We start from the raw sequence: 22,282 nt of genomic DNA, 5'->3' as shown, positions 1-22,282 counted from the left end.
GCAAATTAGTGACTCAGCAAGACCCTGTCTCATAACCAAAAATAAAAGAAGGCTGGTATGCACCTATCACAGAGGGCTTAGCTCAATCTCCACTTACACAAAAAAGAATGAGCCAATCTAGTCCCTGTATACCTGGCCTCTTGCCAGCAGGACTGTCCACCTGCTTACCTTCTAGACCTTCTTCTCCTAGGATGCTGGGGTCACCACAGTATTTCGATTACTGGGCCTGCTGGCCTCGGGTGAAGTCCTATCTTTTGGCCCAAGTCTCGAAACTCATGTATGAATGTGTATGCCATCTTTGTAGCAGTTCTCCATCCTTACAAGCTGGTAGAAAATACCCATTGGTTTTTTGTTTGGTTGGTTTTGTTTTGTTTAAATCCCAGCCATTGGCCAATTAGCACAGAGGTGTAGAGAGGTAACATTAAAAAAAAAAAAAAAAAAAAAAAAGAATATGTGAGATCAGTCATTTCCCAGATGGTCCATCTTGGGCACTGATTTTAGATATAGGTTGGGCCACTTATCTTTTTACTCGTGGACTGCCCCAGCCCTCCTGACCCACCGAGGGTCATGTGTGTGCTGCTTTGTTCCCTCCAGCAGCTCTGTCCAGACTTACACCTACCTTCTTCCTGCCCCATCCAATGCCAATCTGTATGATTCCAAGTGATAATTTGCAGATGAAGCAAGAGTTCCTCCACTGTATCTCCAACACAGAATTAATAAAGGATGCTTAGTACACAGGGGGAGGTAAGTACTTGGTGAGTAAAAGATCTCAGTGTACAAGAATTGAGAATCCACCTACTGACTGCAAAAGCATCCTGGCACCCTGTCATAGAAGGTGAGAAACAGCGCCAGAGGCTGCTGGAGTGACGAGCCTGGCAGGCACACAGCTGGCCAGTTGCTGCAATCCCACCCTCACCTGGCTGCCTACAAAGCCAGAAGTACTGGAGACTCTTTTTAAGTCTGAGCTTGCAAATGCACACTCTAGCTTCTACTTCATTCCATGACCAAAGCAAACCACAAGGCAAGCCCGAAGCTGGGAATTGAGAAAGGACCTTCTACGCTCCATGACACCATGGACACCAGCAGGGGTGAAATTGGGTGAAGTAATTCTGTCTCAAGGTGTGATGAGTCCTGCCTTAGACTTTGTTCAGCCTGGCCCACCCCCGGAGAGGTCACTTGAGAATGCAGCAGGTGCCTAGTGCTGAAGAAACCCAACCACGCTTCTCTACTAGGTCAGGAGCCCTAACAAGGCAAGGATCAATTTCCTTCCTCTCCACATGGCCCACTACATGTCCCCCAGTTCCTAGGACCAAGCCCTGCCCTTGGGCATGACTCGGGAATATGAGTGACTGTGTGAATTAAGATTGCTGCTTCTACCTACACATGGGACTCCACATGTCACCATACGCTTATTGACCAAAGGCCAGCAGAGGGTGCTAGCTATTTGCCCCCACTCTGTGAAGAGCCTGTAGCACTGGGGGCTGAGATCTATCCAGCATCAAATCCTGTACTGCTGTCCACATGGACCTTCAACAAGGACTCAATGCCAAAACAAGTTAGTGAAACTCCTTTCTGCACAGGCCATTTAAGACTGAAAAACTTCCGGTCGTGAAGTTATAAGAGGAAGGCTGTTTAAGGGCACTGATTGGATCACTGGGGATGGTGGTATACATCTGGCATCCTAGCACTTGGATCCTGAGGCAGCAGGATTCTGAATTTGAGTTCAGCTTAGTGAAAACTTGTCAAAAAATAAAATGAAAAGAGGCTGGGATATGACTCACTACAAGGGTCCCAGGTTCAAGCCCCAGTACTGCCAAAAATGACATAAAACAAAAGTCTCTCAGGGGTCCACATGGCTTAAGGACAACTAAGGCAGAGATTCACCATGCAAACTTTATCACTGGCCAAGTGTGGTGACACACCCCTGAAATCTTAGCACATGAGAGGCAGGCTAGCCTGGGCTACATAACAACTGCAAGGCTGACCTAAACTAGCCAGTGACAACCTATCTCAAAAGGCAAACAACATCAAAATGAAAAAACCACCACTGTCCCTACTTCCAAGCATTTTGGCTGCTCTCATCAGACAAAGGTAAGGCCAGTCCTGTATGTTCTATGTCCATGGTGGCCTTCCCCAGAGACCTTAATTTTTCAAGGAGATTCAGAGAGAACTGTGATTAATACTAACGAAGGCCACTGTCACCACGACAGGGACCATGGTGGCGAGTGTGTTTTCGGGCCATGATTCATGGTCACTTGTTTCCCCTGATTGTCAAAAGGGGACCCATGCCAAACAGCCTCAGACCCAGGCTGACAAAAGTGACACTGTAGGGAATCTAGGGTGGTTATGAGGCATCTTAGGTACAGTATGTGGCAAATTATTAAAAAATGACGGCCCATGACATTACAGGCTGAATAAGAGATTGCCTTTGTGAATTACAAAGGAAGACAGCAATATCTCACTTCATGAATGCATCGGTTTGAAAAGTTTGATTTGCAACCAAAATTTTTGGCAAAATCTAGCTTCCATTCACAAACTCCACATCAAGTGACAAGCATTACTGTGGCCATCTTCCCTACACAAGCAGGAATGCAACCAAATTCATCACAGATCATTAAACAAGTGAAGTTCATAAACCAGTACCACTGTATTCTGCTTCTGGAAGGCTTGAGTGGACAGCTGGGAAAAGTAATGCTATATAATTTAGGCTGGTCTTGTCCTAGTGCTTCTCCTGCCTTAGCCACCCCATCCCTGGCTTTAAGACAATGTTTTCTAGAAGTTTTTCTTTTTTTTTAAACAAGGTAGTCTGGAACAATTTACCTTCAAGATAGAGGCATTCGTAAGTGGCCAGAAACAAGGTAAAGTGTTTAGTATGAGCTGCATATTGTGGGTTATCTGTAGAGTTGTGTGGCCGAGTATAAGAACCATTAGGCACCCTTTCACTGTTGAAATATAAAGGAATAGAAATTAAGTAAAATTTAAAAGACAGCTCCAGGGGGCTGGGGATTTAGCTCAGCGGCAAAAGCACTTGCCTTGAAGCAGGCAGTCTTGAGTTCGATCCCTGGTACCAATAAAAATGAAAAAGACAAAAAAAAAAAAAAAAAAAAAAAAAAAAAAAAAAAAAAACACAGCTCCTAAGTCACACCAGTCACATTCCAAGAGCTTAGTGGTACCATTCTCGACAGCAAGGTAGATCTTTTGGTATCACAGTTCTGGTGGTCCTCACTAGTACAGGATACCCTGGAGAGGGACACACAAGACACTGGAAAAGGTCATCCTTCAGACAGGGCAACTGGGAGGCTGCAGTGCCATGTCACTGGTTATATCTTTCAAATTATGTAGCATTTTTTTTAGGTGATGAATGCATGAATAAAATATCTGAAGCTTGGTACCATGGCACATGCCTTAATACAAAGTACTCAGGAGGACTTAGCAGGATAATCAAAAGTTCAAAGCGACTTGGAGAACTCAGCAAGACCCCATCAGAGGAAGAATGACCCTGGACTCAGTCCACAGGATCAAAATAAATTCGGAATCGGCATTGGCTACATTGGCACACCGGCTATGAGGGCTCACTGTTCTGGGATAGGAGTTTCCAGGAAATAACTTTATAATTTACCTACAATAAAATAAGCTCATAGACTTTATAACTTTACATTCATCTTTTTCCTCATAACTTAAGACCTGTTAGCTCCTGCCAATCTCTCTCTGCACAAAGGAACTCCTGACAGAAAAGTGAATTAATCAACAGCAAGAAAACATTAAAAGAAAAAAGTTGCACAGCTGTCTTGCCCTTTTTCTCTCTCAGCAATGTGTGTGTGTGTGGTTGTGATTTTATTCCACGTGAGTAATCGGCTGTCACAGTTCCTACTGGGAAGGGTGCTCCAGGCTCTGTAACAGAACTAAGTTTGGTGGTCTGTCTACCTCCCAACACCCTGGCTCCTGAGCCAGTCTGAGGATTAGGGAAACAGAGGACAGAGGTCCAGCAAGGAAGCAACCTATATCCAAGCCAGTTAAGTAAGGCGGGAATGGGCTGGGGAAACATTGACACCAAACTGTAGTCTGAGGGAAAGAGCCAAACAGCCCAAAAGGGGATCAGAGAATACAGATGTACCTGCTGAGGAAAGTGACTCTGGAGAAGTGATCTCCTGTCCCTGCAGATTCTTGGTGGGACCATCAAGGCTGGAGAACATGGAGTGGTGTGTGCAGAACAAATACTGTGTCCTCCACCAGTGCGTCTGTAATTATTGTCTGATTAATAGGAAGTATACAGTGTGTGTATGTATGTGTGTGTGTGATCTCATTTAACTCTTACAGCTTTCTAAAGAGTACATCTTACCCTTCTAATTAACAGATAGTACACAGGCTGAGGAATAGATGAGCTGTCCAACTTCACACCTGTGTTTGTTAGGACTCTGTCCCCAGCTAAAAATCACACTTCAACAGTGAAGAGTCCTACATGCTCAGGACTGACCACATCCATCTACTTGGCCCTGTCTGCCCCTCTCCTGCATTGCCTTCCATGCTGGGTGCCACTGTAGCAGGACCAGGTCCCGAGTCTGCAAGATAGGCAGCAGTAATTCTCACCGGACACAGCACTGAAGAAAACGGGTCTAAGCAAAGCCTCTGTCACAGGCTCTGATTAGCTCTGACTGGCCAGCAGTGGTCATGTGCACTCTGGGTGGAAGAATGAGACCAGGAACTCGAGCCCAGGGACAGCTCAGGGTGTGAAGGAGGCTCATCCCAAAGTAAAACCAGAAGGAGGCGCTTAATTCCCAGAAGATGGGCTGTAGCAGGAGAGGAGGGTATGAGGGCTGGAGGATCAGAGAGGGAAGCTGGACTGAGCCAACCTTTAACAAGCCCAAACTCAGCAGTGCTGCACATGTTCACAGGGGCTGTGAACCTGAAACCTCTCAAGTTCTCTTCACTCCACAGCACCTGGCAAGCGCTTTTATCACTGTTCAAGTCACACAGTAACACGGGACTTTGTTTCCAATTGTTGGTAGTCTACCTGGTGTGAAAATTTCATGGAAATGTGCCATACGCATGAGTGTTGCAGAAAAACCAACATCAAACCTAGTGCGACTCTTTGCACCAAGGAATCTAAAAGGCAACTTTACTGAGTTTATGCCAGTGAGATGAGGGACTATAATAGGGTCCAAACCACCAGAAAAAAATCAGCTTTCAGTTTAGTTGAAATACAGTTAGCAAGCAGGAAGTGCAAGGCAGGTGACAGGCTATTACATGATTGAATTAAGTCATATGTCATCAGGTGACCTAATTCTAAATAGATTTACTTAAAAGGAATTGTTTGCCATAACGTAGGAACATTCTGAGGAAGAGGGGAAAGGATTCAAGTGGAGCAAAGAAAGTTAAAGGTGTCCTTGATTGGGTCACCTTGTTCCAAACAATGACCCTGAAGCTAGATGAGAGCAACATATATTCTTTTAACTAAGGAAAATACCAGTTGGATACAGTCGAATTGAGCCAGCACATTAGCGGGACAAAGGAGCTGACCTCAGACTGTCAAGCCTGACTGCATGCAGCAAGGTGCTTATGTGGCAGGCAGCAGGAGCATAGACAGAGATCACTTCTTGATTTGTACCTTGCTATAACATGTAACCTTGCTATTAACCTGTAAGTCCGTTGCTCTATAGCTGTGCAGTTGCTGTCTGTGTAATTGTGCCCTTCCATGAGCAGTTGCTCCTGTCTTTCACCTACCCTACCCCGGCCTGCACTAGGACTCATGACTTCGAGCAGCCTCGTGAAAGTAGAGCGAACAACAGGAAACAGAGAAGCCCACAGACTTCAGAGATCTGGAGCCTGGAAAGGAAGAGACCAAGAGGCAGGGACTCCCAAAAAGCAGATGGGATTGTTTTCAGGGGTCCCCCACAGACCCAGCCTTCAGTGGAAGCAGCAATTCAGTGGAATAGTCCAGGGATAATAAGTTCTGGGCTTGGCAGTATGACGCGTGTGTGTCAAAGCTAACTGGCAACTTTGTGGCTGCTGTTCCAGGTATGACTGGAAATGTTATCCTGATTCTGGGGCAGCTGGAGTTCTCTTGAAAATCCCTCACTTTCATGCATAGAGGAGTTTAACACCAAGAGAAAAGCTTGCCCGTATGTTCTGTTCTCATTTATGATCTTCCTGCTCAACACAAGCTTACTGAACCACTGACTCCTCTGCCTAAACCTGAGGAGTGAGGTTGTGAGTCTTGTAGAGAATTACAGGCAGGACAGCCTCCAAACAAGAGGGGAGCTGTTACCAGAGTCATAGGCTGGAGGCCTGAGTCTGGGATCTCCAGGCAGGTCCGGCCACTCCACAGAAACCCAATAACCAATGAAAGTGAAAGGCAGTGTTACGGATTAAGAGCTGGTGGTCAGCTTAATGCCAGCTGGATTACAACAGCATGGCAGTGAGCAAAGATGCTCCACCTGAAGACAGTTGCCAGCATGAATAGGTGGAGAAGGAAGAGGAGGTTGTTAAGGCATGAAGGCGTTAATGTGTTATTGCATTGAGGCATTGTGGGTTCTCCTATGAGTTGCTGTTTGAGCCATTGGTTCTCTTGGAGAAGCTTTCATCCTCACATCAAGCATTGCTTCCTGGCTCCACAGGGGAAGATGTGTGCTGCTTTGTCTCCAGGATGGACTTGTCACGCTGGCTTCCTGGCATATACTCAACTGTGCTTGTTGTCAGAGGAGCTCAGGGCCTCCGTGTCGCTGTGGTGCCTTTCAGGACAGCCCAGGTCATTGCTGTGAGTGTGACTTCTCGGCTCCAGTGTAGAACACGCATGCCACTAGCACAGCTCCTTCACCCGGTTGGTATGGACTTTCTGGCTTCCACCACTGACCTTTGAGCATTCCCAGCAAGGATCCAGAAAAGAGACTGGCATGAGTCCTTCTTGTGAACTCTGGACCTCCAGTTGGACTCGAGGGAGGCACTGTCATGAGCTCTGGGTTTTTATCTGGACTCATGTAGGACATTGCTGTGGGATTTAGGCCCTTGACTATTCTATGTCTTTGGTGTTGTGGATAGATATCCTGCCTTTTCTTGTGTTAACTCCCGGTGACCATTATGAAAATAATATTATAGGCTGGTCCGATGGCAGTGGGTTATCAGAACTTATTAACATTAGTGTCACTAAAGTTGGTATACCACCCCCCCACTGCTAAATTTGACTGGCTTTAAAAAAAAATAATAAATAAAAAAAAAAAAAGAAAATAATATTATAAACTCCATGTCCTCATTTCTAATTGTTCTCTGCATAACCCCTGACTACAACAGGCAGGAAAGAAACATTAATCAGTTCCCAGTGTACAGTAATGTTGAGAAGACAAGGGGACCTGTGTTTGTAGCCCTTTCCTTGAGAGCTGACATGAGCAACCAGATGAGCTCTGTAGAGAGAAGGGAACCAGGAGAGTACACCAACATGTGGTCTTAGGCAAAGGTGGTCTGGCTGCTCATGATGTCAGGACTGGTCAGGGTGCCCTTGCCCAAAGCAGTGATAAAGAAGGTATTGTTGCCTGTTGGTATTTTGCACATGCAGGGTGGCTCACCTCTGTGACCTGGCTAGTATTCTGGGGTACCAGCCATAGTTCTGTACCAAGGTTCCTGGGCCTGCACACCTAGGGCTTCTGGGAAAGACTGGCACCGCCCACCACCCTTCCAGCCTGACATTGGCTCCACAGTTAGGGGTTGAACCAGAACACAGAGCCTGCCAGGAACAAAAGTTACCATTCAGCAGATAATCGGGGGTTTTTTAACCTCCTTTATTTTGTTTGTTTTTTAACCTCACAGCCTGAGGGCATGGGTAGCCTGGAGCTCCTCTGTTGAGCAATGGGACCACTTTTGGTAAGGAGCAGTGCAGGGGCAAAGGGGCTTCTGGTTGTCCTAAGACCTTAGGACAAGTCAGACTCAAGAGTCCTTGGTCCTTCCAGCCCTGGGACTCGAAAGCATGAAATCAGAAATAATCTCTCAGACAAATACAGAGATTACCAAAATATACAATATGACATTAGAAAAAATTGATGGAGAAAAAAAGAAATTGATGGAGAAATAAAATGCTTCCATGACAAAGAACAGCTATGGAAATTTATGACCATCAAACCAGCACTCCAAAATGTTCAGAAGGACATTCTAGAAAGAGATAATAAGGACTACAGCTCCATGAACCCCCAATAGAAAGAATCCATCAGGAAAGGCAAACGATTAGAGGGAAGGAAATAAGGGGGAGAGCCAATAACAGGAAAATAACACAACACAACACAACACAAGTCGATGCACTTCAGTTATAATCATCAATGTTAACGGTCCCAATTCAACAATCAAAAGCCAGACTGGCAGAGTGCATCAAGAAGCAAGATCCAACAATATGCTGCATACAGGAAACACATTTAATTCAAAAGGAAATTCATACACTGAAAGTCAAAGGATGGAAAACAATACTCCATGTGACAAGAACACAGAAAATCCAGGGGAAGCTATTCTATTTGCAGGCAAAGTGAATTTCAAGCCAGAACTGATTAAGAGAGATAAAGAAAGTCACTACATCCTTGTAAAGGGAACAATCCAAGAGGAAGAGATAAACATATATGTAACAAATACCAGTGCGCCCAGCCATGAAAAACAATTAATAATGGAGATGAACAATCAACAAGTCCTAACACAATTGTATTGGGAGACCTCAATACCCCCATTGTGACAAAAAGAGGTCAGCTAGACAAAAACATTAGAAATATTAGAACTAAATTAAAACTTTTGAACAAATGGACCTAGTGGATGTGTATAGAGGGTTCCATCCCACGACATCAGAATACACATTCTCCTCAGCTGCACAACGGTTATTACCCAAAACAGACTATACACTGACTCATAGACATGCTTAATGCAAAGGAACTGCAATTATCCCATGTATAACTATCAGACCACAATGCAATGAAATTGGAAACCCATGCCAAGCAAACCACAAATTCGTAACAAATGGAAAGTAAATAGCACCATCCTAAACAATCAGTGAGTCACAGATGAAATTAAAGAAGACATTAGACAACTTGTAAGTTGAATGCTAACAACAATACAACATACAGAAACTTGAGGGACACAATGAAATCGGTCTTAAGAGGGAAATTTATAGCAGTAAATATCTATCAGGATAACAGAACAAGCACATATAAACAGCTTCGAGAAAAAGAAGAGCATGCTAAGACAACAGCTCATACAAGGGAGGAAATTAGGAATGTCAGTGCAGAAATTAACACACTGGAGTTTAAGAAAACAACACAAAGGGCCGGGGATTTAGCTCAGTGGCATAAGCCCCTGTCTTGCAAGCCCACAGTAGTGAGTTTGATCACTGGCACCAAAAACAAAACAAAGAATCAAGGAGGAGCTGGGATTTAACTCAGCACCATAAGCACCTGCTTTGCAAGCCTGCAGTTATGAGTTCAATCCCCAGTACAAGAAAATAAATAAATAAAATCAAGGAATCAAAGAGTTGGTTCTTTGAAAGATTAAATTGACAAACCTTTAGCCAACTTTACCAAAAAAAGGGAAAGAAAACACTCAAATCTATGCAATTAGGAATGAAAAGGGCAAAATCACAACACACCCTGTAGAAATCCAGAAAATTATCTATACCTGTTTTGAAAACTTGTATCTAGTAAGACGGAAAATATAGAAGAAATGGACAAATTACTAGATCCATATGAACTACCAAATCTGAGTCAACAATATTAAAAATCCTAAGTTATTCAGGATCAGTAATGAAACAGAAGATGTAATTAAATTTATTTTTTTTTTCTTGTGGTACTGGGGATCAAACTCGTGACTTCATGCTTGTCAGGCAGGTGCTTATGTTGTGGATTTACCCCAGTCCTGAAGATGTAATTAAAAACCTATCAAAAAAGAAAAGTCAAGGCCCTGAAGGATTCACTGCTGAACTATACAAGAAATCTAGAGGAGACCTAACACCACTACTTCTAAAATTATTTAATGAAATTGAGAGGGGAGAAATACATCCAAATTCAGTCTTGGAAGTAAGCATTACTCTGATTCCAAACCCAGAGAAGGACTCAACTAAGAAAGAGAATCATAGGCCCATCCCCCTAATGAACATAGATGCAAAAGTCCTCAGTAAGATACTGGCAAAGAGACTGCAGCAAATTGTTAAAAAGATTTGTACACCATGACCAAGAGGCATTCATCCCAGGGATGCAGGGATGGCTCAAGATATGTCAATCCATAAATGTAACACACCATATTAACAGAGCCCAGGACAAAGATCATATGATCATCTCAATAGATGCAGAAAAAGCGTTTGGCAAGCTCCAGCACTCATTCATGATAAAAATCCTACAACAAACTGGAACAGATAGTCTTTATCCCAATCTGATAAAAGCCAGCTATGCCACACCAACACCAGCATCATACCACATGGACAAAAATGGCAAGCTTTCACTCTAAAATCAGGAACAACACAAGGATGTCTACCATCTCCCTCTTATTCAACAAAGTCCTAGAAATTTGAGCCAAATAAATTAGACAAGAGAAAGAAATAAAAAGAATAAAGATAGGAAAGGAAGAAGTTAAATTATCCTTATTCACAGATGACATGATACTACTCAGAAAACCCCAACAACTTCACCAAGACTCCTAGATTTAATAAGCAAATTGAGTAACATAGCTGATTACATACAAAGTCAACACTCAAAAATCAATAACTTCCAATACACAAATAACAAACTCTCACAGAGAGAAATCAGGCAAATAATACCTTTTATGATAGCATCAAAACCACAAAATGCCTAGGAATCAATCTAACAAACGATATAAAAGACCTCTACATTGAAACTGCAGTACTCCAAAAAAGGAGATTAAAGAGGATATTAGAAAATGGAGTTATCCCATGCTCTTGGGTAGGCATAACCAATACAGTGAAAATGATCATACTTCCAACACCGTTATATAGATTCAATGCAATCCCAATCAAAATTTCAACAGCATATCTCACAGAATTAGAGAAAACAATCTTAAACTTCACCTCGAGCCAGAAGAGACCAAGAATAATAAAGGCAGTCCTCCCATATTTAAAGACAGGGGGTATCACAATCTTGACTTGAAATTATACTATGAAGGTACTGTAATAAAAACAGTGAGGTACTGGGAAACAAACAAACAACAACAACAAAAAACCATACCCAAAGATCAATGGAACAGATTAGAAGATGCAAAACAATTCCAGACATATTAAGCCACCTTATCTTTGACAACACTGCCAAACACATTCACTGGAAGAAAAGACAGCCTTTTGTTAAATGGTGAAGGACAAACTGGCTCTACACATCCAGAGATTAAAATTGGACCCAGGGGCTGGGGATTGAGTTCAGTGGCATACGCGCTTGGCTGCCATCTGTGATGTATTGAGTTTGATCCCCAGTAACAACAAAACAAACAAAGAAAATCTGGTCCCATATCTTTCACCACGTACTAAGCTAAAATCAGAATGGATCAAAGATCTCACTATTAAAACAGAAACACTAAATCTGCTGGAAGATACAATAGGTAAAACTCTTGAAGACATTGGTATAAGAAAAGACTTTACCAGCAAAACCCAGGTTGCACAGGAACTATTGCAAAGAATCAACAAATGGGATCGCACCCAACTGAAAAGCTTTGGCACAGTGACAGAAACCACCAACACAGTGAAGAGACAACCCACAGTGTGGGAGAAAATGTTTGCCAGCTGTACCTCAGACAAAGAATTACTATCAAGAACCCATAAACAGCTCAAAAAATCAGTCCTCCCACATTTAACGACTCAGTCCAAAAATGGGCAGCTGAGATGGATATACACTTCTCAGATGAAGAAATCCAAGCAGCAAATAAATACATGAAAAAATGTTCAAGATCACTGGTCATTCAAGTGATGCAAATTAAAACAACACTGAGACTCCACCTCACTCCAGAAAGAATGGATAGTATCAAGAAATAAATCAATAATAAATACAGAAGAGGGCCAGGGATTTAGCTCAGTGCCCTGCAAGTGCATGGTCATAAGTTTCATACCTGGTACCACAAAAAAAAAAAAAAAAAAAAAAATGCTGCAGGGGCTGTGGGGAAAAAGAAACCCTTCTCCACTGTGGATGGGAATTCAGACTTATGCAACCATTGTGGAAATCAGTGTGGAGATTCCTTTAAAAACTAGGATGGGGCCAGGGATTTAGCTCAGTGGCATAAGCACCTGCCTGCCAAATGTGAGGTCATCAGTTCCATCCTCAATACCAAACAAAAATAGAAAAAAAAAAAAGAAACTAGAATTGGAGCTCCCCTTCACCCCAGCTAGACTCCTTCTAGGTATCTTCCCAAAAGAATTACAAACATCATGCGACATTGATATGTGGGCACCACATTTACAGCAGCACAGATTGTAATAGCCAGATCTTTGAAACAACCTATATGCCCATCCCCTGAGGAAGGTAAAAAAGACCTGCTATTTTTCTACAATCGAGTACTACTCAGCCATAAAGGATAAAATGGACACTTTTATAGGTAAATGGATGCAACCTGAGAACACACTCATTAGTGCAATAAATAAAACACACATGTGCAAACGTAGCTTCACAACTGTGACAAGCTGAAAGAAAAAATATATTTATGTACATAAAAAAAATAGTCGAGATAGTTACACTACTGATTTCTCCAAGTTTGCTGAAGAGAAAGCTTTGTAGCCGGGCGTGGTGGCTCATGCCTGTAATCCCAGCACTCAGGAGGCTGAGGCAGGAGGATCGTTGTGAGTTTGAGACCAGCCTGGGCTACAAAGTGAGCTCAAGGGCAGCCTGAACTACATTGAGAGACCCTGTCTCAAAAAGACCAAAAGAAAAAAAAAGAAAGAGAGAAAGCTTTGTGCTGGTGCTGGACAATTGAATGCAGATGTCTTGGGCTCTGGGTTAATGATTTGGGGACTACAATGCACAATGTACATACCATTGCTGCCCCCTGAATACACTGTTTTGAAATTTTGTAGTTTCTTTCTTTTTCTATCTATAAATAAAATAGATTTAAAAAAAATAAAACGGGGCTGGGGATTTAGGTCAATGGCATAAGCTCTTGCCTTGCAAGCAGGCAGTTGTGAGTTGGATCCCTGGTACGGATAAAAAGGAAAAAGACAAAAAAAAAAAAAAAACAAAAACAGCACTCTGGGAGGTGAAGGCAAGGGATCTGAGGTTCACTCAGTGCCTGTGCAAAATAGCAAAATTGTATAACAATTAAAAGTAGGAATCAGGGATATAGTCAGTGGCAGAGCATCTGTCTGGCAAGTGCAAGATCCTGATTTCAATTTCCAGCATCAAAAATATACATAAGTAAATAAATAAAAACTAAAAATAAAACTAAAGACCTGCCTGGGTTACAAAGTAAGGTGAAGGCCAGTTTGAACAGCATACAAGACCCTGTATCAAAAAAGAAAACAAAATAACAACATTGAAATACAATAGTGGAAAGCAAAAACAATTTTTTTTTAAACACAGGATTTTACTACGGGGTTCAGGCTGGCTTTGAGCTCACTTTGTAGCAAAGACTGGTCTTAAAGTCACAACTATCCTCCTGCCTCAGTCTCCAGAGTGCTGGGATTATAGGCATGAGTCACACAAACAGGTTAGAAAGTCAAACAAAAACAAACAAAAAAATCAAGGCAGGTTATATAAATGTACCTACTCCTTAAGATGAATATAAAAGATAAAATTTTAAAATGGGCATGCCTGGGGTCATAGCTCAGTGGGAAGGTCCTGGGTTCAATAGCCAGTATCACTACAAATAAATGAAAAACAAATACCATCTCAATAAGACAATCAATAAACAAAACAAAAAACAAAAAACGCTTTTGCAACTCCATAAAGAGTACACTCAAGCGATGATACTATATGGGCCATACTGTAATTCAAGATTGATTACACAGCTTAAAACACATGGTTGCCTCATCCAATTATTAGCTACAGAATTCTCAAAGTGTCTTCTACACCCATCTCCTTATTCCTCCCCACATGGAGACAACTTTCAGCGCAAATGAAGTATCTATAATGTGAATACTACCACTTTCACACACTAGATGAAACTTGATTTCTCACTGCTTTTCAAAGTTCATCTCCTTGATGTTTAGGTTCCTAGGAAACATCTGTATGATTCCTTTTACAGTCTCTAACAAAATGTCACATTTCTTTGGGTGTTTTGTAATGCTTTCAGACAGTATGTGGAAAAGAACTAGAATGTTGGGCGCAGTGATACACAACCACAGTCCCAGCACCTTAAAGGCTGAGGGCGGGTGGGATCAGTGCAGGTTTGAGACCAACCTAGGCCACAAAGTGAGTTCAAGTCCAGTCTGAACTGCATAATAAAACCCTGTCTCAGAAAAACCAAAACAAGGGGGGAAAACACAAGGAAAGAAAAAAACAAGAAAAGCACTGGAGACAACATTGTTGGCACAGGAAATACAAAGAAACAGTAGAGACACGTTATGACCAGATTATCCCAGGCTTACCCGGGAGTACGTCAATAAAAAGGGTCTCACACAGGTTCCAAATTAGCTCCACTGCTGACAAAATGCGGACCTATGGAAGAAACAAAACCAGGTGTGTTTTTTGTTTGTTTGTTTGTTTTTCTATTATCTTTTTCTCAGTACCAGGGATCCAACTCACGACAGCCAGTTTGCAAGGCAGGCGCTTATGCCCCTGAGCTAAATCCCCGGCCCACAAAAGCAGTTTTAATGAAAAGTACTAAGATTTGTTCTTAGAGCACAGGAATATAGCAAGACTTAAAGCACATAATGGACATTCACTAATCCAGCAGTTCCTGGGATTTCTCTGAGAGAATTTCCCACAGGGCAGACTGTGAGAGCATTTCACATGCTGATCTGTAGACCACCATTATTTGAATGGCTCTGATTTCATTTTAATGTGCATTAGAAATATAAAGCAGTGTATTAATGAGTTTCATGAATTATAATTTAGTAAGACAATAGGGAAAAAGGAAGATACCTCAGAAAAAAAGGAAGTTGATCATGGAGGTGCATGCCTGTAATTCCTGTACCTAGCGGCTGAGACAGGAGGGTCACTACAAATTTGAGGCCATCTTCTAGTACTGTAGAAACCTATCACAAGGACCACAGTTAAAAAAAAAAAAAAAAAAGGAAAACGATAAAGGAGAGGCCAGGTGTGCCCAGGCATGTTTGTGAACACCTATAATCCCAGCACTCAGTAGGCTGAGAAAGGAGGATCACTGAGAGTTCAAGGCCAGCCTGAGCTGCACAGTGAAATGAGAGAGAGAGAGAATGTTGAACAATTATGAAGTTGGAATGCCAACCACTGAAGTTTAGGAAACTATTAATGGCAAAGCCCAGCTAGAGCTGTAGCTCAATAGCAGAGCGCGTGGTTAACATGCACATGGCCCTGGGTTCCACCCCAGCACTGAATGAAAACCAGAAAGAAAGCAAAGCCCAATACAGGGCTGGGGATAGAGCTCAGTGCCATAGCACTTGTCTGGCAAGCACGAGGTCTCAAGTTTGATTCTTGGTACCAAAAACACCCAAAAAAGCCAAATATACAATGTTAGCTGCACTTTCCCACCATCCTTCTGTCTCCACGTGCCATCATCCTCTGTTCAGAAGGGAAAAGAAATGCTTTGCTGACCAGAGACAAGGTTTTATTCCTTATTCACTACTGAGTTTGGACCGAGACTCCAGCAAGGGAAGAAATCCTAGGAGTCATCTTCCCATTCTAATTAGAGTGTAACTACTTATAGCTGAGAGAATTCATGAGTCTTTGTGACTAAAACACCAAAACTGAAAACTCAGATGATTATTTATCCAGCAGATCTTTGTCAATGTTAGACACTGAAAGGCCACCAGGAAATTTAAGATGATCCCTGCCACCTCAAGGAGGTGCCCATGTACCTAGAAAGAAAAGACTTCTGCCATGACAGTAACTGCAGAGCCACCCTAGGCAGGTGCCACACTTAAGCATGCCAAAAAACCCCACAAAAAACCAAAAGGCAGCTCCTGGTACCTGGCTGCTGAATCGGTGGCCACTGGCTCCATCTTTCCCAGCAACTAGCAAGACAGAAGAGAACATTTTAAGTGAGCAATGAAACTTGCAGACTCATTATTGTAGCATCTACCAGAATCTGTAGCTTGTGCCCTTGTTTTTTCAATGACTGTTTTCATTCTACATTTTCTTTTGTTTTCCCCTCTGCCATGCAACTCTCTAGATATATCTGTTGCAATAGTTTCTTGTCTTTCTTTCTTTCTTTGAGACAGGGTCTCACTGGATAGTTCAGGTTGGCCATGAACTTACTATGTAGCCCAGTTTTACCTCACGGCAGTCTTCCTGCCTCAACCTCCCAGGTGCTGAGACTATGGATCACTATACTTGGATTCTAGATGGTTTTTTAATGCCTATCTCAGTCAGGGATTTAGCTCAGTGGCATAAGCACCTGACTGGCAAGCTCGAGGGCATGCATTCAATCCCCGGAACCAAATAAAATTCTTTAATGCCAATCTCTTTGTTGTAGATCAATGATTGGTCAAGCCAACCCCGTAAGTTACATGTACTACTTTCAACTGAAATGCAGCCTCTGATAAAGCATTGTTGTATACAAAGTTGTTATTTGTTGTTATACAAAGTCTGTCAGGAACAGGCAATCATGTGGCTCTCATGATTATATTGATTTTTAATCACCAGCATCAAAGAACCAGTAACGGACTTTCCAAAGAATCTTACTTTGGCCCCTGAGCACACAGCCCCACGCATGCACACACCACACTTACTTGCCATCTGGTGCATCTCCTCCATACGTGCTCTTATCACAGATCGGTAGTTCTTACTCCCTGAACCAATCTATGAAAAATGAGAACACATTCAGGTTAAATCTGGAGCATCTTGTGGTTCCAAAGAGTAAGAGAGAGCTCAATAAAGGTGAGAACTTGCTGAAGGAAGGGCAGGTCAACCTGAAGTCTGACATAATCCAAAGATGGAAAAACCTGAACGACACAATAAATATGCTATAATTCATGCTCCAAAATAAGTATCCGGGGGGCTGGGGATTTAGCTCAGTGGCATAAGCGCCTGCCTTGCAAGCAAGCAGTCACGAGTTTGATCCCTGGTACTGATAAAAAAAAAAAAAAATAATGATCCAGAATCTAAGGCTGCTCTAGATGAGATTTATTGATAATCACTAAAATGAATGGCTAACATTTAAGAAGAAATGGGATGTACATTAGCTCAAAGGTCCTTCCCTAAGGCACTTATTAGTGACAAAAAAAGATAGAGGTAACTTTACAGCAAAGAAATGACATAGATCAAATGATTGAGGTCAAGGTCATCAGTAATAAAACAGCATAAGAACACATTACCACTTTGGTGCTATCCTCACTAATACATGGCATGTCCAAGTATGAGAACACCTCTGACAATCACAAACAGAGACATGTTCCATGAGACAACTGATCGCTATTCCTCCAAAGTAGGAAGATCATGAAAAAGACTTGAGTTAGGGAAAAGGCAACCTCAGGAGGGAAAACTGGTAAAACTGAAATTGCCTTCAGTTGACCAAACGGGATCAGTGTCAATCTTTGTTTCCTAGTTTTAATAACCACATAATACAATTGTGTAAGAGATTAAGATTAGGGAAACTGAGTAATAAAACAGAAACCATTTTTTTAACTTTTCTGGAAACCTGGACAAAATAAGTAAATTAAATAAATAAATATGAAACACAACTAGTTCAAGCCAGACATGGTGGTACAGGCCTGTATTCCCAGCACTCTGCGAAGCTGAGGCAAGTAGATCAATCACAAATTGGAGCCCAGCTTGAACAATTTAGTGAGACCCTGTCTGCGGGTGAGTTAAGGTAGATGCTAGCGGGGGAGGGGGATGAGAAGAGACAAGAGACAGGAATGGAGACAAGACAGGATTCTGATCAAGTCTCGTTGATTCAAAGAAAGAGTAAGGAACACATAGGGTATTGGGGGAAGAGGGAGTTGGGGTCTGAGACATCAGCAGGTGACCTATAAACAGTGACAAGACCAGGGGTTATGGGGTAATTCAAATCTCCCCTGCTTGGGTTCATAAGGCGGGCTGATTAGCATAATCCCCAAATGGGCCAAACAGGCTAGGCAAGGAGAGAAGCTTAACTACCAAACGGAAAGTTAACTCCTGGAGGAGGTTAAGGTGGCTGCTGCCTGTAGATATAAGGCGGCAGCCAATTACAGGGCTTCCCACACTGTCTCAACATAAAAAAATAAACAGAAGGGCTGGATCTGCATTCTTAGGGACAGGAATTTAGCTCACTGGTATAAGTGTCTGCCTGGAAAGTGCAAGGTTATCAGTTCAATTCCTGGTACCAAAAAAAAGGCTACAGACGAACCTCAGGTTGATGGCCCTGGTGCAACTTGGCCCTCCATACTAAAACAAAATCAAACCAGGGAAATGAAAGAATGAAGCAAAGGGGTTTTTTGGTAGCTGGTATTAAATTCAGAACCTCACTCTTTCCAAAGAGGTGCTGTACCACTGAGCTAAATCCCCAGCCTCAAAATGAAGCAAATTAACAAGAAAACAAAACAATCATTTTTCAATTTGGCTTTGGTGTTTTCCTGAGGCAGAGTCTCGCTACATTGTCTATGCTGGCCTTAAACTTTCTATGCTTAAACCGGGTATGGTGGCACACACCTTGGATCCCAAAACTCAGGAAGGCTGAGGGAAAATGATCACTGTGAGTTCAAGACCAGCCAGGGCTACCAAGTGAGCTCAAGGCCAGCCTGAACTGCACAGTGAGACTGTCTCAAAAAGACTGGGCAGGGCAGGCAGGCGGGGAACCTCTCTATCCTCTTGCCTCAGCCTCCCAAATCCTGGGATTACAGGAGAGTGCTTGGAGTACAGGTTTACACCATCACAGCCAGATGAGACATAGCTTTCCACTACAAGAAAAACATTTTTTCTAGAAGGGAAGACTTAAGGCCCACTCAGTGACTTCATTTCAAAATGAGAAATAGGCTGATAGAATGAGGCACAGTGGCAGAGATTTTCCCAGCTAGCTCAGGTCACTGGTTCCATTCCCAGTTCCAGAAAAACTATAAAATCAAAAAGAATAGTAGTGTTCAGGTCTGGTAGCCCTCACATATAATCTCGACGGCTTAGGCAGAAGGATCCTAAGTTCAAAGCCAGTCTGAGCAATTTAGCCAGACTGAGATTTTAAAAGAAACTAGTAAATACCCCCTGGGTTCAATCCCTAGTACCAGGAAAAAAAAGAAGCAAAACAAATTTTCTATTCCGTTTGCAGCACTGGTGATCAAACCCAAGGGTAATCTCCCACTGAACTACAACATAGCCTTTTTTGAGACACAGCTTTGCTAAAGTGCCTACAGGATGAGTTGCGACTTGATAATCCTAATTTAGTCTCTGGAGTTTCAGAAAGAAGTCGCCAAAGGTGACATGCTTGTTTTTTTGTTTTGTTTTTTTTTTTTTTTTTTTTTTGAGAGAGGCTCTATAAGGCTCAGGTTGGCTTTGAATTCCAGGTAATCCTGCTGCAGGCTCCAGATTGCGGCACCACATCCAGCCATAGCTTTTAAAATTCATTTTAATATTAATTTTCAAATCTCCTAATCGGACCATATTCACTGACTCTTGTGCTTACTTGCCCTCTTGAAAGGGTAAGTAAACTAAAAATATAAACTGATAAAGGACCTGGGGATTTAGCTCAGTGGCACAAATGCTGACAGCCATTCCCAGTACCATAAGTAAATAAACAAACAAACAAAAACAAACAAACTAGCCAACTCAAAGAGCCTTTCTGGATTTTCCAGTCAATCCTTCTTCAATTCTCTGAAGGCCCACCAAGATTCCATGTGATTCATTGAAGAGTTTCCTTAAAATTTTTAGAATAAACATTACATCCTTCCGGGTCATATAGACAAAGGGGCAGCCTCGTACCACCTCAGATTTTTCTGAAACTACACAGAAAAAAATACTGTGACATTTATCATCATCTCCCTCAAAAGAAAAGCCATTCAGAGCCAAATGCAAGCCTGTAATCCTAGCATTCCTAAACTGGGCATGGTGGCTTACCCCTGTAATCCCAGCACTCGGGAGGCTGAGGCAGGAGGATCTTTGCGAGTTCGAGACCAGTCTAGGCTACAAAGTGAGCTCAAGGCCAGCCTGAACTGCACAGAGAGACTGTGTCTCAAAAAGACAAATCCCAGCACTCCTAAGCTGAGGGATGGGCTGGGGATATAGCTCAGTGGCACATTTGCCTGCCTGGTAAACACAGGCCCTGAGTGTGATTTGCAATGTTTAAAAAAAAAAAAAAATAGAAGGCTGAGGCAAAAGGATTGCCTCAAATTTAAGACTATTCTGGGCTACACAGAGTTCAAAGCCAGTCTGAACAACAAATGGTAGTGAGAACATATGTCAAAGAAACAAAACATACAAAACCTTTAGTTAGCTCAGTGGGTGTGAAGGCATGACCTACTATCAGCTACTCTGGGGGAGAGACAGGAGGGCAAAACATTAAAGGCCAGCATGGGCAATTTCATGACACCCTGTCCATATTGTCTCAAAATTAAAAAAAAAAAAAAAAGCTGGCAATGTAGCTCAACAGTGGAGACACTGGGTACAATCCCCAGTATATTCAGACAGACAGACAGATGGTGCTTTAGCTCCCGGGCTACTAATTTCATTTATAAACACTAAAGTTTAAATCAAGTGTGGTAATGCACATCTGTAATACCAGTGCTCTGGAGGCTGAGGCAGGAGGACTACCTTGAGTTCTCGGCCAGACTGAACTACATAGTGAGAGCCTGTCTTAAAATCCCTAAAGTGTAATTTCCATTTATATAAACTAAAGTCAGGGGCAGAATGCTTGCCTACCCCAACATCAATCCACAAGGCCACTGCTGCAAGACCTGACATCCCCACTGCACACAAAGGGACATCTAAAGAGGAACTGATTACAATTTATTGATGACCTACACACCATGAATTTTACCTTTTAATGCTAGGGTTGAACCTAGAACTTGGTACATACAAAGCATATGCTCCGTCACTGAGCTATATACCCACTTTGTATATATGATTTTTTTGGTACTCCAGATTGTATGCTGTATTTTTTTTCCCTTCTTTTTTAGGGGAGTACTGGGGATTGAACTCATGACCTCATGTGTGCCACGCAGGCATTTATGCCACTAAGCTAAATCCCCGGCCCTAAATGCTGTATTTCTTAATACAGAATTTCTCTTTTGCATGGCAAACTCATTGATCTCTTTCTTTTCTTTCACTGAAAGAACTGAGGGCCCACTGTGCACAATGTACTTAAAAAATATGAGTAAACCACAGCCTCCACCCTCAACACTGCTATAAAAATACTGAAGACAAGTCCCACACAAACTACAGTGCATCTAGTGAGAATGGACACGTGTCAAGGCAGGTCATACTACAAAAAGTGTGTGCCTTATATACAATAAGAAATATACAATAGTATTGTTTCCTTGCATGTAAAACACATCACATTTGTACCTTTAGTCTTTGCCAAAACACTGAGGTAGGCACTATGTATGGCTTTGCTTTAAAAAGATAAATGAATGGGCTGGGGATTTAGCTCAACAGCATAAGTGCCTGCCTGTGAAATGGGAGTCATAAATTCAATCCCCTGTACACACACACACACAATAAAAAAAACAAAGAAAGAAAACAAGAGATTTACTGCCCAAAGGCACCCTCTGCTAAAAGAGCTGTGACTCAAATGCAGCAGTCTACTCTCTGATGGGATTTTCATTGTGGTAAATGAGAGAATATAAAGTAAAAATGGCCTTTATTCTAAGAACGTGGAGTGAAACTCCATGACCACTGGGGGCCTTGCTTTCTCTGCCAGAAACGTGGTGTGGGGGGCAATCGGGCGGGGAAAGTGACCTCAAGGTAAACATCCCTTGGTCCCGCCTCCCATTGCCATAATATCTTATCTAGGGCAAAATTCTTACACTCTCTAGTCCCTTTTTGATATTTTATGCACTGATTCAAATACGTTGACTCATTATTATATGTGGAGTATCCTATTGGAAATGAGCACAGAGCAATAAACAAGACTATTCATGAAGCTCACCTTCAGATTCAAAACATTTGCTTTCTAACAAATACAGTAATATAATTACAGATTGTATATGGTATAAAAGAAATAGGTGATGTGACACAATCACTGGCAAAGACAACTTCCATTAGGGAGCTATAGAAAGGCTTCCTATCATTTCCTT

At 42.2% G+C, this 22,282-nt stretch overlaps 1 protein-coding gene across 1 annotated transcript in view; it reads right to left on the bottom strand.

Moving 5' to 3' along the window:
* LOC101788353 (uncharacterized) overlaps positions 1 to 22,282 on the bottom strand; it is a 153,696-nt gene that overhangs the window by 11,290 nt on the left and 120,124 nt on the right. The window contains exons 17-19 of the mRNA XM_063241850.1: positions 16,811 to 16,880; positions 16,050 to 16,093; positions 14,528 to 14,597 (exon numbers count right to left, since the gene is read on the bottom strand). The gene's annotated coding sequence lies outside the window, so the exon portion shown is untranslated. The remainder of the gene's footprint in view (positions 1 to 14,527; positions 14,598 to 16,049; positions 16,094 to 16,810; positions 16,881 to 22,282) is intronic.

The sequence above is a fragment of the Cavia porcellus genome, unplaced genomic scaffold (assembly GCF_034190915.1).
Source record: "Cavia porcellus strain 051 isolate PalLab524CR breed Dunkin Hartley unplaced genomic scaffold, mCavPor4.1 scaffold_32, whole genome shotgun sequence".
NCBI lineage: Eukaryota > Metazoa > Chordata > Mammalia > Rodentia > Caviidae > Cavia > Cavia porcellus.
This window is presented reverse-complemented; position numbering and strand designations above follow the sequence as displayed.